Here is a 13,215-nt window from a genome sequence, read left to right on the forward strand (position 1 = left end):
CACAGGTGGTTCATGGGTTTTAATCCGCTGAAGAACACCCCGGTTAACAACCTAATCTGGGTTAAATGCCCAAATCTACCTCTCGAATTATGGTCTCCGGAATCCCTTCAGATGATCGGCAACGCTATTGGCCGATTTATTTATGTCGACCCCTGGTGCCTTGGCGAACGAGATAAACGCATCGCCTGGATTCTTATCCAGCGAACATATAAGGGTGGATTCCCCGACCATATTGAAATCAACTGGAAGGATCAATCCATCTCCCAAAGATTGGATTTTTGGGGAATCCCATTTCGTTGTGCTGCTTGCAAAAAGACAGGTCATCTTGTAAGGAATTTCCCCAGCGCCAAGTTATATGCAAACAGGAAAGGCCTCAGGAAATCCTTCCTCAATGGCAGCAATTCGCCCCCTTCCTCCCCTGTGAAATCCGGGGCCCATAGTAATACTCCCCCCGCCCGACTCAAGCTCCCCCCTATGTCATGCAATCCCCTCCATTCACTGAACCCCTCGACGACCCCCCTGTCCCTTCTCCGCAACCGGTGGACCCAAAGAATTTCTCCCCCGCCCCCCAGCATATACCTCCGCTCCAAAAGGATTTTTCTGTTGGAACAATTCCCATTCCCATCTCCTCTTCGTCCCCGGGGGCCAGGCCAGATAAAGGGAAGGAGAAAGTGCAGTCTGTCGGTCCCACCCCTCCAAACTCCCCTTTCTCCTCCCCTGTCAATCTATTTGACAGCGACCTCGACCTCTCGCAAACCAGGGCTTCTCTTCAGCTTGTTCCCTTGACGATTCATAAACCTGGGCCTTGCTCGCCTGTTATCAGTCCGGCATCGGCCAAGAATATCACGGTCCGGAAGAGGGGTCGAGGCAGCTCTCGTCACTTCAGAGGTAGAACCATTGTAACAAACGAAGGCATCCGAAATCTTTCTCTTGTTGAAGTCCCTGTTCTTGATGATACATCTTCACAGCCCCTTAGAGCATGCATGGCTGCCAATTCTCCAAAATGATCTCTATTTTATCTTTCAACATTCGTGGTCTTGGCGTGGACCCAAAATTCAACACGATAAAGAATTTTTTCTTCCATCCCAGGGCCTCAATTATTCTTATACAGGAAACGATGCATGGGAAGGAAGACTCTCTGTCATATTTTCTTAAGATGTTGCCCTCCTGGAACATGGCTGCTACAGAAGCGACTGGTCTTTCGGGTGGCATGATCTCCCTATGGGATCCGACAAAGGTCAAGGCGAAGGCCTACAGTTGCTTTGCTGGTATTCTTATAACAATTTCAATCCGGGGTATAGATCTTCCTATGAACATTCTCAATCTATATGTCCCGTAAAAGTCCCGTATCTCTTTCTGGCACAGGGTTTTTGCCTCTGACCTCTTCAATCTAAACAATCTAATCATTGTGGGAGATACAAATGTTGTTTTGTCTTCAAGCGAGGTTTGGGGTATGGGCAAGATAAACAACACCGTGGCGGATCTCATCTCCACTGAACTGATAAACAGGAACATGGTCAACATCAACCCTGCCCGGAACATGCCGACATGGTCTAATGGTAGAGTTGGAAAGGCCTACATCGCCAAACGATTGGACAGGGTTTTCATTCATTTCAGCCTCATCGAAAAATTTGGCCTTCCAAAACTGTATGTGGAGAATTTCATGATCTCTGATCACTTCCCCATCTTTTTATCATGGCCAGACAAGATCTTCAAAAGGGGCTACTCATTCAAGTTTGATAACAACCTTCTCCTAGACCCTGCCTTCAATCTCTTTATTCAGACAACATGGAAAGATATAAAGATCTGGGAGCAATCGAATTTCATTTTCTCCACTTTCAGAGAAAAATTATCTGAGCTCAAGGACCTGGTGAAAAAATGGCAGTTCCAACGAGAACAGGAAGATACGGCGGCCCTTAATCGGGTTCAACTAGAAATACAGTCCATTATGGACTCCACTGATTTTTCCTCCTGCTCTCTGGAAAAGAAAGCTTGCATCAGGGATCTAGAGAAGCAAAGATCTTGCTTACTAAAGCAGGACGAGGCAGAATGGCGGCTCAAAATCCGCGCCACTTGCCTTGAATTGGGGGACAAAAACACTAAATTTTTCCACAAGTTTGCCAATGCTCGCAGAGAGAGGAATTTCATTTGGAAAATCAAAGATGAACTGGGGAATGAGGCGATCTCGCAGGGAGACATCACTCGGCTTGCGGTAAGTTTTTTTAACAAACAGTACAACAGATCAAATGATATTACTTTCAGTGATATCCGATGGGGGATTGATCATATGCCTGTGATGTTTGATCATGATATGAATGAGGAAATTTTCCGTCCTATTGATGAGGATGAACTCCTTAGTGCCATGAAAACTTTCAAAAAGGACAAAGCCCCCAGCCTGGATGGCTGGACTATTGGCTTCCTCACCCACTTTTTTGATCTCTTTAAAAATGATCTGCTAAGTATGGTCTACGCCTCCAAACAAACTGGTCAAATCCACAGCCATACTTCCTCCACTCTCATAGCCCTCATTCCAAAGAAATATGAACCCGAAGCTTTCTCTGATTTCCGCCCTATCTCCCTTTGCAATATCTCCTTCAAGATCATCACAAAAATCATTGCACTCAGAATTAAGGGTACTCTGGCCCGCCACCTCTCTCCAAACCAGCATGCTTTCCTCAAAGGTCATAACATCCATGATGTTGTCGCCTCCACTCAGGAATTCCTTCACTCCATCGCTATCAATAACACCAAAGCGGCCATCCTAAAAATTGACTTACAGCGGGCTTTTGATGTTATTGATTGGGGATACCTTCAATGTCTCCTAGCCAAACTTGGTTTATCTCCTGCTGTCATCCGCTGGATTATGGGATGAATTGAAAATTTAAATTATGCGATCCCAGTGAATGGACAACCTTCCCCTTTTTTCAAGGCTGATAGGGGTCTTCGGCAAGGTTGCCCGCTATCCCCCCTCCTTTTTATCCTTGCAATCGACGCCATGAGTCTCCATATCAACCGTGTGGTGGCCCTGAAAGAATTTATTCCGATAAGGATATGCAATAACATCAAGATGTCTCACAACCTCTTCGTCGACGACGTGCTCATTTTTGCTATGCTCTCCATGGCTACCTGGATATGCATCAAATCCATCCTGGATCGATTTCACAGAGCTTCGGGACTGGCCATGAACAAAGCAAAAACAATCCTATACCATAATGGAGCCGATGAACTCCTCATCTGCCGGATCGCCCAAATTTTCGACATTCATCATCTGCCACTTTCAGATGGAATCAAGTATCTTGGGTTCAGTTTAAAGGGTCGCTCCTACAAGTCGACGGACTGGCGCTGGCTCGTAGATCGCTTCCACAACAAGCTCGCTCTTTGGAGCTTCCGCACCCTCTCTTTAGGAGGCAGGGTTGTTCTTGTCAAATCCGTCCTTTCTCAACTCTCTGTCTTCTGGGGTCACCTTTTCCTTCTCCCGACTTGCATTATACAAGCAATCAACAGAATTATTTCCTGTTTCATATGGGGAGCAAAGGCTGAGCGGTACAAAATCCACCTTGCAAAGCTGGACTCTCTCTCACTGCCGAAAAATTCTGATGGATGGGGCATTCTGAACATTAAATTTTTTGGCGCTGCTCTCATCTGTAAATCCCTGTGGAGGGGTATTTATGGAACTAACCTGTGGAGTGACATCGTTCGACAAAAATATCAAAGAGGCAGGGGAATTGAATTCTGGTTCAGATTCGATACAATCGGCATCAAACGAGGCTCCGCAATCTGGTACAGTTTTCGAAGGGTCCAACATTATTTCCTCAGCAATCTAAAATGGAAAATTTATACAGGTAGCAAGATTTTCATTGGACTGGACTCTTTCGCTGGATACAGGGGAACTTTACTGGTTCCTCCTCCTCTTCTTTTCTTCCTCCGCAGATCTGGCTTGTTTACATGGAATCGAATCATAAAGGAATGGAATGGTTCTCTGCCCGTGCTTCGGGATGCTGATGATATTGGCCTCCCAATCAATCTCATCCCTCTTTGGTCCAATCTGTCTTCCTCTCTCCAGCGGGGTGGCTTTCTGCGTTCCACCATTGACGACCATCTGATCTGGTCCCTTCCTTTCTCTGCTCCTCATGCAATAGTAAAGGACATATACTCTGATCTCATTTTTGTTAACGCACCAGCAAATAGGCGCTTTCCAGTCTTCTGGTGGAAGCTTCGATGCCCCCTTAAGATTATCTTGTTCTCCTGGTTGGTGCTTTTCAACAAGAACTTAACTTGGGACTCCTTGAGGCGGCGGTCATGGTACGGCCCCAGCAGATGTAATCTCTGCAAGATGGATGAGGAAACAAACTTCCATCTCTTCTTCAAATGCTCTGTCGCCCAACAAATCTAGTATGAACTTGCACAATTTTTCTCTTTCCAACATCTAAATTTCATCTCTATGGATGCAGCTTTTGCCTGGTGGGGGCGCCAAAAATCTCTCTGACCTATTCTGCGCATCACCATCTGGTCATTTTGGAGGTGGCGGAATCTGAAAATTTTTGAAGACTCTTCTATTTCTGCTAAATTTGTCCTATCATCTGTGTCTGCTCTTTACCTCCCGATCAGTTGAATTTTTCCTATGGGTTTTGGTTTTCTTCTCAAAATACTGCTAAACAGGTTCATGTTTTCATGATGGTTATCTGCTACATGGTTTTTCGGATGCTGTCTACCGGAGCTATAAGGTGTTCTTCAAACTAACATACAGGACCATCTGAACTTTTTGTCTGTATATCTCCTCAATATAATATCAAGATTTTCTTTCTAGAAAAAAAAAAAGTTGTGTATTTACCTGGTTATATATCAGGTATTTATTTTTTAGATTTATAATTCCCTTTTGGAAAGAGGAAGAAGATTTATACCCAGTTATCTTATATCATTGTCTTGTTTTTAATAAATAATAGTAAAGAACTAAAATTTTAATTGGAAACATATATATATATATATATATATATATATATATATATATATATATATATATATATATATAATATAATATGTTAAATATATATGGTACTGTTTCTTTACCTAAATTATCATTATAAAGTTTATTTAAAATATATTTTATTTTAATTTAATATTTTTTATAAAAAAAATATCTATTTAATTAACCATGTATATTGAAAATTTATTTTATTATATGATATATATCTTATTTTATTTTATATTTGTAAACATATTTTATTGTTACACATAAGATTGTGATTCTGATTTTTTAAAATAAGTTATAATTATGTTATATATTTTTTATATTTAGTTTTTCTTTTTTAATATGATTAAAAAATGTATATCGTTTAATTAAGTCTATAAGTATGTCTATTTTGGAATAATTTTTCTAGAATTTTAGTGTAATTCTGAATAATTATTTGGTGGATGGCAAGGATTTAATCTCTATGGAATATTTTGGAATAATCATACTAAAACAAACTAACCAAAAGTTAATGTAATTATAAATAATTATTTGGTGAATGGGAGGGATTTAACCTCCATGGAATATTTTGAAATATTCATGCCAAAACACACCAAGCAACAATTAATGTAATTATGAATAATTATTTGGTGGAAGGAAGGGATTTAACCTCCATGGAATATTTTGAAATATTCATACTAAAACACCAACAAAAAAGTTGAGATTTATCTCCATAACGTGTTTTTATTTTTATTTAAATTGATTAAATAAAATAAATAGTCATATAAACAAGCATTATATGAAGTGATTTATCGCTTTTTGAACATGGTGTACTCATAAGTCATAGTATTGGCCAATGATATTGTAACAAAACATATTTATAAATTAAAAATCTCCATTTTAAATATCCATTACTAAAAATCTTATTCCATGTTTTTTAAATGTATAAATGTATAAATGTTTAACTTATATATTATTTTTTTCATAATTAATATTAATAAATATAATAATTTAAAGTAAAGTTATATTTTTTTAATGTCTTTTTTGTAGTTTTAGCAACATGGGATGTCTCATGTGGTAAGAGTTTTGCTTGTTATAGTTGCACTAATGATGTGCTTATTTTCATTTTTTAAAATCATTTACTTTACTTCGTATGCTTTTATAAGATTATGCAATTTTTACTTTGATTGACAATATGGGTCTATGTTTGATTATTTCATATTAAAAAGTGGATTTACATAAGATGTATATTGATATATAATATATGTGTTCAATGAAGTATTATCATTTTATTTAATCAAATACAATGTGAGGAAGGCTTTTTCTTGGGTTTAGGATATGGATCCACTATAGTCTCAGTTTTGGGACTAAGTATTTAAACATTGGATTGGGACATAGTTCTTTAGACGTAAGCTTATGGTATGAAAGAATAAGTTGGTGTATGTATGTTAGAGATTAACTTATTGATGTGATAATCCCCCTATTAGTGATCTCAAATAAGATTTCTTAAACAAAAGGTATTACAGACTCATGTGCTAGTGTGTGTTTTGTGTTATTGAAACAACAGATTGATCAGATTGCCAATACAAAAAAAAATTGAATGGAAAGACAACAGAGAAATACAGCAAACAACACAAAGACACAAACAATTTTAATACGGAGTTCACCCTATTCTCTAGGGCTACGTCTCCGGTCCAGCTTCAGTGGTGGCCTTATTTTATTGTGTCTTTCAGCAGAGAAATTACAATGCAAGGACTCAATATGAGTTTTCCTAAAGCATATTTTGCATGGCAGGGTGGTTCTTGGACTCCCCAATCCACTTGGAGTACACAGACTCTTGTTCTTCCTACCAGCTCTGTGACCCTGGGTCTACAGTGGAAAGAGCCAACTGTGATGCTCAATCTGGACAGATTCCTCTATGGGATGGCTAGATTCCTCAAGCTCTCTGGTGCTTGATGCTGCTTGTGGTCAGTTCAGCCCTTTATCTCCTCCGGCTGGCTTTACTGCTCTCTGTGCTCAGTCCTCCTCTAAGGGTTCACTATTCATTGTCTCTCTTGGTCGCTTCGACTCTTCAATCTGAATCTCTCTTCTGATCCCCATTCACTGTCTTTGTTCATGGCTTTAGCCGCTCGACTCCACGCTTGTTCGGTTGCTCTCCTGCCTACGTCAATTCGCCTGCTGCCTGTGTGCTTGGAGTTCCCTATTCGACGTCAGCATGAACGCTCGAGAAGCAGCCATGTGTCCTCACTAGAACAGCGCCAGCCTGTTCGTCGATTCGTTTCTTTCTCCACCGTTGTGGTCAATGGATTCCAAATCCCCTTAGATCACGGCTCAATCCCCTGTTGATTCCGCTCTTCCTATCGGGCGCAATCTCATTTATCCAATCTGGGCTCCTCTAGATCCAACGTCATTCGCACGTCGAGCGCGGTTGACTTGCTCGACTGATAACACGTGATCCCGATGAATTTTCTCAATTTTTGAAGGTACTCGCTCCGTTTTCTCCAAAACAACTTACCATTCAAGGGTGCCCTGATCAAACCATCAGTTTCTAGGTTATGGGTCTCACCTTCGTACGATGGGACTTTACGTTTCTTATACCACAGTCCTCTGGCTCCCAACGTGACTGAGTGCTTAAGCTCTACCATTTCAACCCTGTTTTCCCAATGATGAACGTTAGCGCTAAGCGCTAAGCACTAACGTGCATCAAAAATCATCTCCTTTTCCCGATCCGGGGCTCCGAGGGGCTATTTTGACCTCCTGCAGAGTCTCCGTGGGTCTCGGTGAATGCGCTTTGACCGAGGCCCTCGTCATTCTACGCCAGCTGCCATGGCCACTGCTTTAGGGTGTTTTCAATTGTTGTTTTGGATTCTTCAAAGATTTGTTGGACTTGATTTAGTCACGATTCTATGACAGTCGTTTATGGATCCGATTCGGATCACGACCTCCCAACTGAAAAGCGTTTGGACCACCAAAAGTTAGTTTTATTGAAGCATCAACTAAGTGAGGAAACTGTTGTCTCACTTGTCCAATCTAAATCCACTTCGCATTGCTCGACTTTGAACCTTTAAGCCAAATTCTGAGGTATTCCACCTATCCATTGTGCGTCGTCCTTACCTTCCTATCCAACATTGTATCTCCCTACAACTCATTAATATATTCAGGTAATAGGTCATCAACAGAAGGTAATTGACTTTACTCTTCAGGGTCCTCAATCATTGAAGGTTCAAACAACCTAAAACAATCTGCATTCACGACTGAGTAGATGTGCATGTAAGCTGGCATATCAAGGTGAAAAGCATTCTCACCAATCTTCTCAAGTATCCTTAAGGGTCCATACCTGATAGCTTCTTGCCTTCACCTTGCATCCTGTCCTTGCTGATATACAGCCAGGTTTGGTCTCCAACTTGAAAACTATGCTCCATCCGATGCTTATGATGCCTAGCCTTGTACTTGGCCTGGCTCTTTTCCAGTTGTTCCTATACTGCTTGGTTGATCTCCTCGATCTATTCAATGAACCTAGTTGCTTTGTCCACATCAATGTGTCCATAACCAATGTTATCTTTACCAAAGACAAAATCCAAGGGAGACCTTGGTATGAAACCAAAGCAAGTCTCGAAAGGAGATCTCTGAGTAGAAGAGTGTTTGGCTCTATTGTAAGCATGCTGCACATAACACAAGTGTTCATCCCAACGATTAGGGTGTTTGTTGCAATATCCTCTCAGTAACTGGATCACTGTCCTGTTAACTACTTCTGCCTGGCCATCTGGTTGTGGATGAAAAGTTGTGCTTTTTTTTAATTTGGTCTCCATTAGTTCCCACAGACTGGACCAAAACTTTCCCACAAATCCGGTGTCTCAATCAGATATAATGGAATTGGGTAATCCAAAATGAACCCATACATGTTCAAAGAATAGTTTTTCCATTTGTTCAGCTGTAATTTGTTTGCTACAGGGTATCAAAATACACATTTTGTCGAACCTATCCAGAACAACATATAGATAGTCATGACCTTTCCTAGATTTAGGCAGTCCTCCAACAAAATCTATGGAAATGATCTCCCAAGGGTGAGAAGGAATTGAAAATGGAGTGTACAAGCCTAGTTTTCTGTTGATGGGCTTCCTTTTATCACACATAGCACACCCCTTTACATATCTAGAAACTGTCTCACTCATTCTTGGCCAATAACAGAACCTTTGCAGTTGTGCAACTGTTTTACTTACTCCGAAGTGACCTGATATCAGAGAAGTGTGTGCTTCCCTATTTATCTTTTCTCCCTCAATTTGTGGAACACAGAGTTTCCAACAATGATATAAGAGTCGGTCGTTCACATGATAGTCCAATTCTTCTACTCTTTTGCCTTGACTAAAAGTTTCATATACATCTTTAAAGTCCATATCCTAAGCATACTATTCTATGTAGCTTTCATGTAGCACAGAATTATGCTTAAGTATGGTAGATGCATTTATAATGGGTCTTGATAGCATGTCTGCAACCTTGTTATGTATGCCCTTTCTATATATGATGACTAAATGAAACTGTTGTAGAAAACCCATCCATCTGTAATGTCTTGATTGTTGCAACTTAGTTTGGGAGTGTAGATATTGAAGTGGCTCATGATCAGTATGTATTACTGTTTCTTTGCCCATTAAGTAATGTTTCCACTTTTTCACACTCTGAACTAATGCATACAATTCTTTATCATAGGTAGGATAGTTAGCTACTGCAGGATTAAAAGTCTTAGAATGATAACATATGGGTTTACCGCGTTGTGTCAACACTGCTCCCATGGCATAGTCACTGGAATCAGTTTGAATCTCAAATGGTCTTTGTAGATCTGGCAGTGCCAGTACAGGTGTTGTACTAATTTTTTTTTCAAGGTGTCAAAGGCTTTGTGTTGTTTGCCTCCCCAATGAAACACCTTGTTCAATCCTGTCAAAGCATGTAAAGGAGCTGCAATTGAGGAGAAATTTGAAATGAACTTCCTTCAATACTGTGTTGCTCCTAAGAAACTTCTCTCTTCTGTAGTAGACTTGGGTTTAGGCCAGTTTATAATGACTTCCACTTTAGAGGGATCTATTTTCAATTCACCTCCCCCTACTATATGACCCAAAGAATTTAGAGAGGTTTTTCCAAATTCACATTTGGAGAGTTTAACATGAAGTTTTTCTCTTTTCAAAACATCTAATGTCTGCTTAACATGCTTTAAATGCTCTTCCCACGTTTTACTAAAAATCATAATATCATCCAGATACACAATAACAAAATCATCAAGAAAAGGTCTATGTACATCATTCATTAATCTCATGAAAGTAGCAGGGGCATTGGTCAAGCCAAAAGGCATAACCAGCCATTCATACAATCCCTGCTTTGTTTTGAAAGTTGTCTTCCATTCATCTTGCCCTACAACTCTGACCTGATGGTATCCACTGTGCAAATCCAGCTTGGTGAAATAAACAACTTCCTTCAATTGATGCAAGAGATCATCTATGAAAGGAAGGGGCTAATGATTTTTTATCGTTATTTTATTTAGTGCTCGGTAGTCAATGCACATTCTCCACGAGCCATATTTCTTTCTCACCAAAACAACTTGTTACCCACATGGCGATGTGCTAGGCCTGATGAACCATTTCTCGAGCAAATCCTGCACCTGCTTCTTGATTTCAGCATTCTCTAAAGCGGATAACCTTTTATACCTATGGCTGCAATGATTGTTTCATCTCCTCAGTCTAACCCCAAATATTTTTTAATAGCTGCAGCAACATTCTTCTTATTGCCCTCAGACTTCTTAGGTCTCAGCTCTGGATGCAGAATACAACACTGCTCATGATCATGGCCCTCCTTTTTACAGTGAGTGCATGAAGCTTTTCCTTTTTGTGCAGTGTTAGCCTTCCTTGCTTTCCATTTTTGCTTCCTTTTCTCCTTGCTTTTGCTTACAGTGGGTTGGGATGGTCCCCCAACTTCTGGATTTCCATTCTTTCCTCTAGCTTCTAGATGAGTAGCTTGTACAGATACCTCATCTATACTAGTGGGATTAAACATGAGGATGGTATGCCTCATGTAGCTATGTATACCACCAATGTACTTCAAAATAGTTTCTGGTGAGTCTAATGAAATAACCAACATCAATGCTCTCTTTTTGAACTCTTGAGTATACCCTTGTACACTTTTCCCTTTCAACTACCGAAGAGTTTGCCAACTCATCATGGCTTGTTGCATGTAGGCAAATTGATAGAACTACTTTTTGATGGCAGAAACAAACTCACTCGAGACAGAGATAGTCTTACCATTCTTCTTCATATCAGCTTGGGTTCTACCTTCCCACCATGCCAAGGGAGTGCCCCCTAGCCGAAGGCTTGCCAGCTGAATCTTGCTCTTGTCTGACTCTATATTTTGTACTCTGTAATACACATCAATTGTCTTATAACACATATTTCATTAAATATGGAAGTATTCAGTGGATCTAGAATTTAGAACTTTAACTAAATTAAGGTTTTTCAAAATGAGGAATTAGAAAGTCACTTAATCCACTAATTTTAATGTAGATATTGACCATTTTTGTGTAAAAATTATCATGATAAACTTTATAAAACAAATTTATATAAACTTGCTAAAAAAAATATTTCACATTTTAATCTTGGATTCCTTACATTATCTATTTTAATATTTTTTATGGTTTATAGTAAAAAATAAGTTTGTTAAGGTTATTTTATGAAAATAATGATGCATATGTTACTATTATTAATCCATTTAATTATAATCTGATATAGTAAATATCATGTATGTGAAAAGTCATGATTATTACTAAGGCAGTGTTGGCACAATTTAAAAGTCTATCACCTTTGCAACACTAGTTATATTATGATTGAAGATTAAAAAACCCTCAAAGCATCGAGTTTATACTCGTATTAGAATTAAATTTCAATATATTTGTGATGGTACCAACCTTTTTTATTGTTTAACTAAACAAAATTATGATGATATTGAAACACTTCTTTTATTGCTTTTTCAGCATAACAATAAAATTCGAAATAACTTTTAATAATATCTTTTTATCTCCTTATTTACCATAGTTGGTCTTAGTGGATGATAATCATCATTATCACCATCATAATTATATACTATTGTAGATAGTTTGCAGCATTTTAGAGTTGAGGAGAAAAATAAATTTATGATCAAATTAAATGTTGAATGTGAGTAGTAGCATAATTTATTTTTATTTATTAGTTGTACGCTTATGTCAATAAAGAAGTTGATTGAGGCTCGCTTTATGAATAATAGATTAATATGCAAGATATATATTAAGTATAAAGTTATTTAATGACAAATGAAATTTTTGGTAATGTGTCCAATATATACTATTATTTAGAACTTTAACTAGATTATATTTTTTCGAAATGAGGAATTAGAAAGCCACTTAGTTCACTAATTTTTATATAGATATTTACCATTTTTTGTGTAAAAATTATCATGATAAACTTTATAAAACAAATTTATATAAACTTGAAAAAGAAAATATTTCACATATTAATATTGGATTCCTTACATTATCTATTTTAATATTTTTACGGTTTATATTAAAAAGATAAGTTTGTTAAGGTTATTTTATGAAAATAATGATGTGTGTGTAACTATTATTAACCGATAATCCGATATAGTAAATATCATGTATATGTTGATTTACGATTATTACTAAAACAATGTTGGCACAATTTAAAATTCAAAATAACTTTTAGTAATATCTTTTTACCTTCTTATATACCATAGTTGGTCTTAGTGGATGATAATCATTATTATCACCATCATCATTACATACTATTGTAAGAAGTTTGCACCATTTTAGAGTTAGGAGAAAATATTTTTTTAGGATCAAATAAAATTTTGAATATAATTTATTTTTATTTATTATCTGTACTTTTATGTAAGAAACGAAGTTGGTTGAGGCTTACTTAATGAATAATATATTAATATGCAAGCTATATATTAAGTATAAAGTTATTCAATGACAAATGATCATAGTAATGTGTCCAATATATACCATCATAGATCCATTTTAAGTGCAGATGTAGGGATCAAATTTCAAGTGCAAACACATTTAGAGTGAAAGAGACAATGTGCTATTTTTAATTGTTGAAACTACATTTTTGAAAGCTAAATAGAGTATATATAAGAACAAATAATAATTTTAACCATAAGAATTTTTTTATATATATATATAGATATATATGAAGTTGATATTGACATAAATTAGTTAACATAAATCTTCAATA

This window comes from Pinus tabuliformis, chromosome 3_1 (genome assembly GCF_031772625.1).
Source record: "Pinus tabuliformis cultivar Carrire ecotype Pingquan chromosome 3_1, CPIR1, whole genome shotgun sequence".
In the NCBI taxonomy this organism is placed as follows: Eukaryota; Viridiplantae; Streptophyta; class Pinopsida; order Pinales; family Pinaceae; genus Pinus; species Pinus tabuliformis.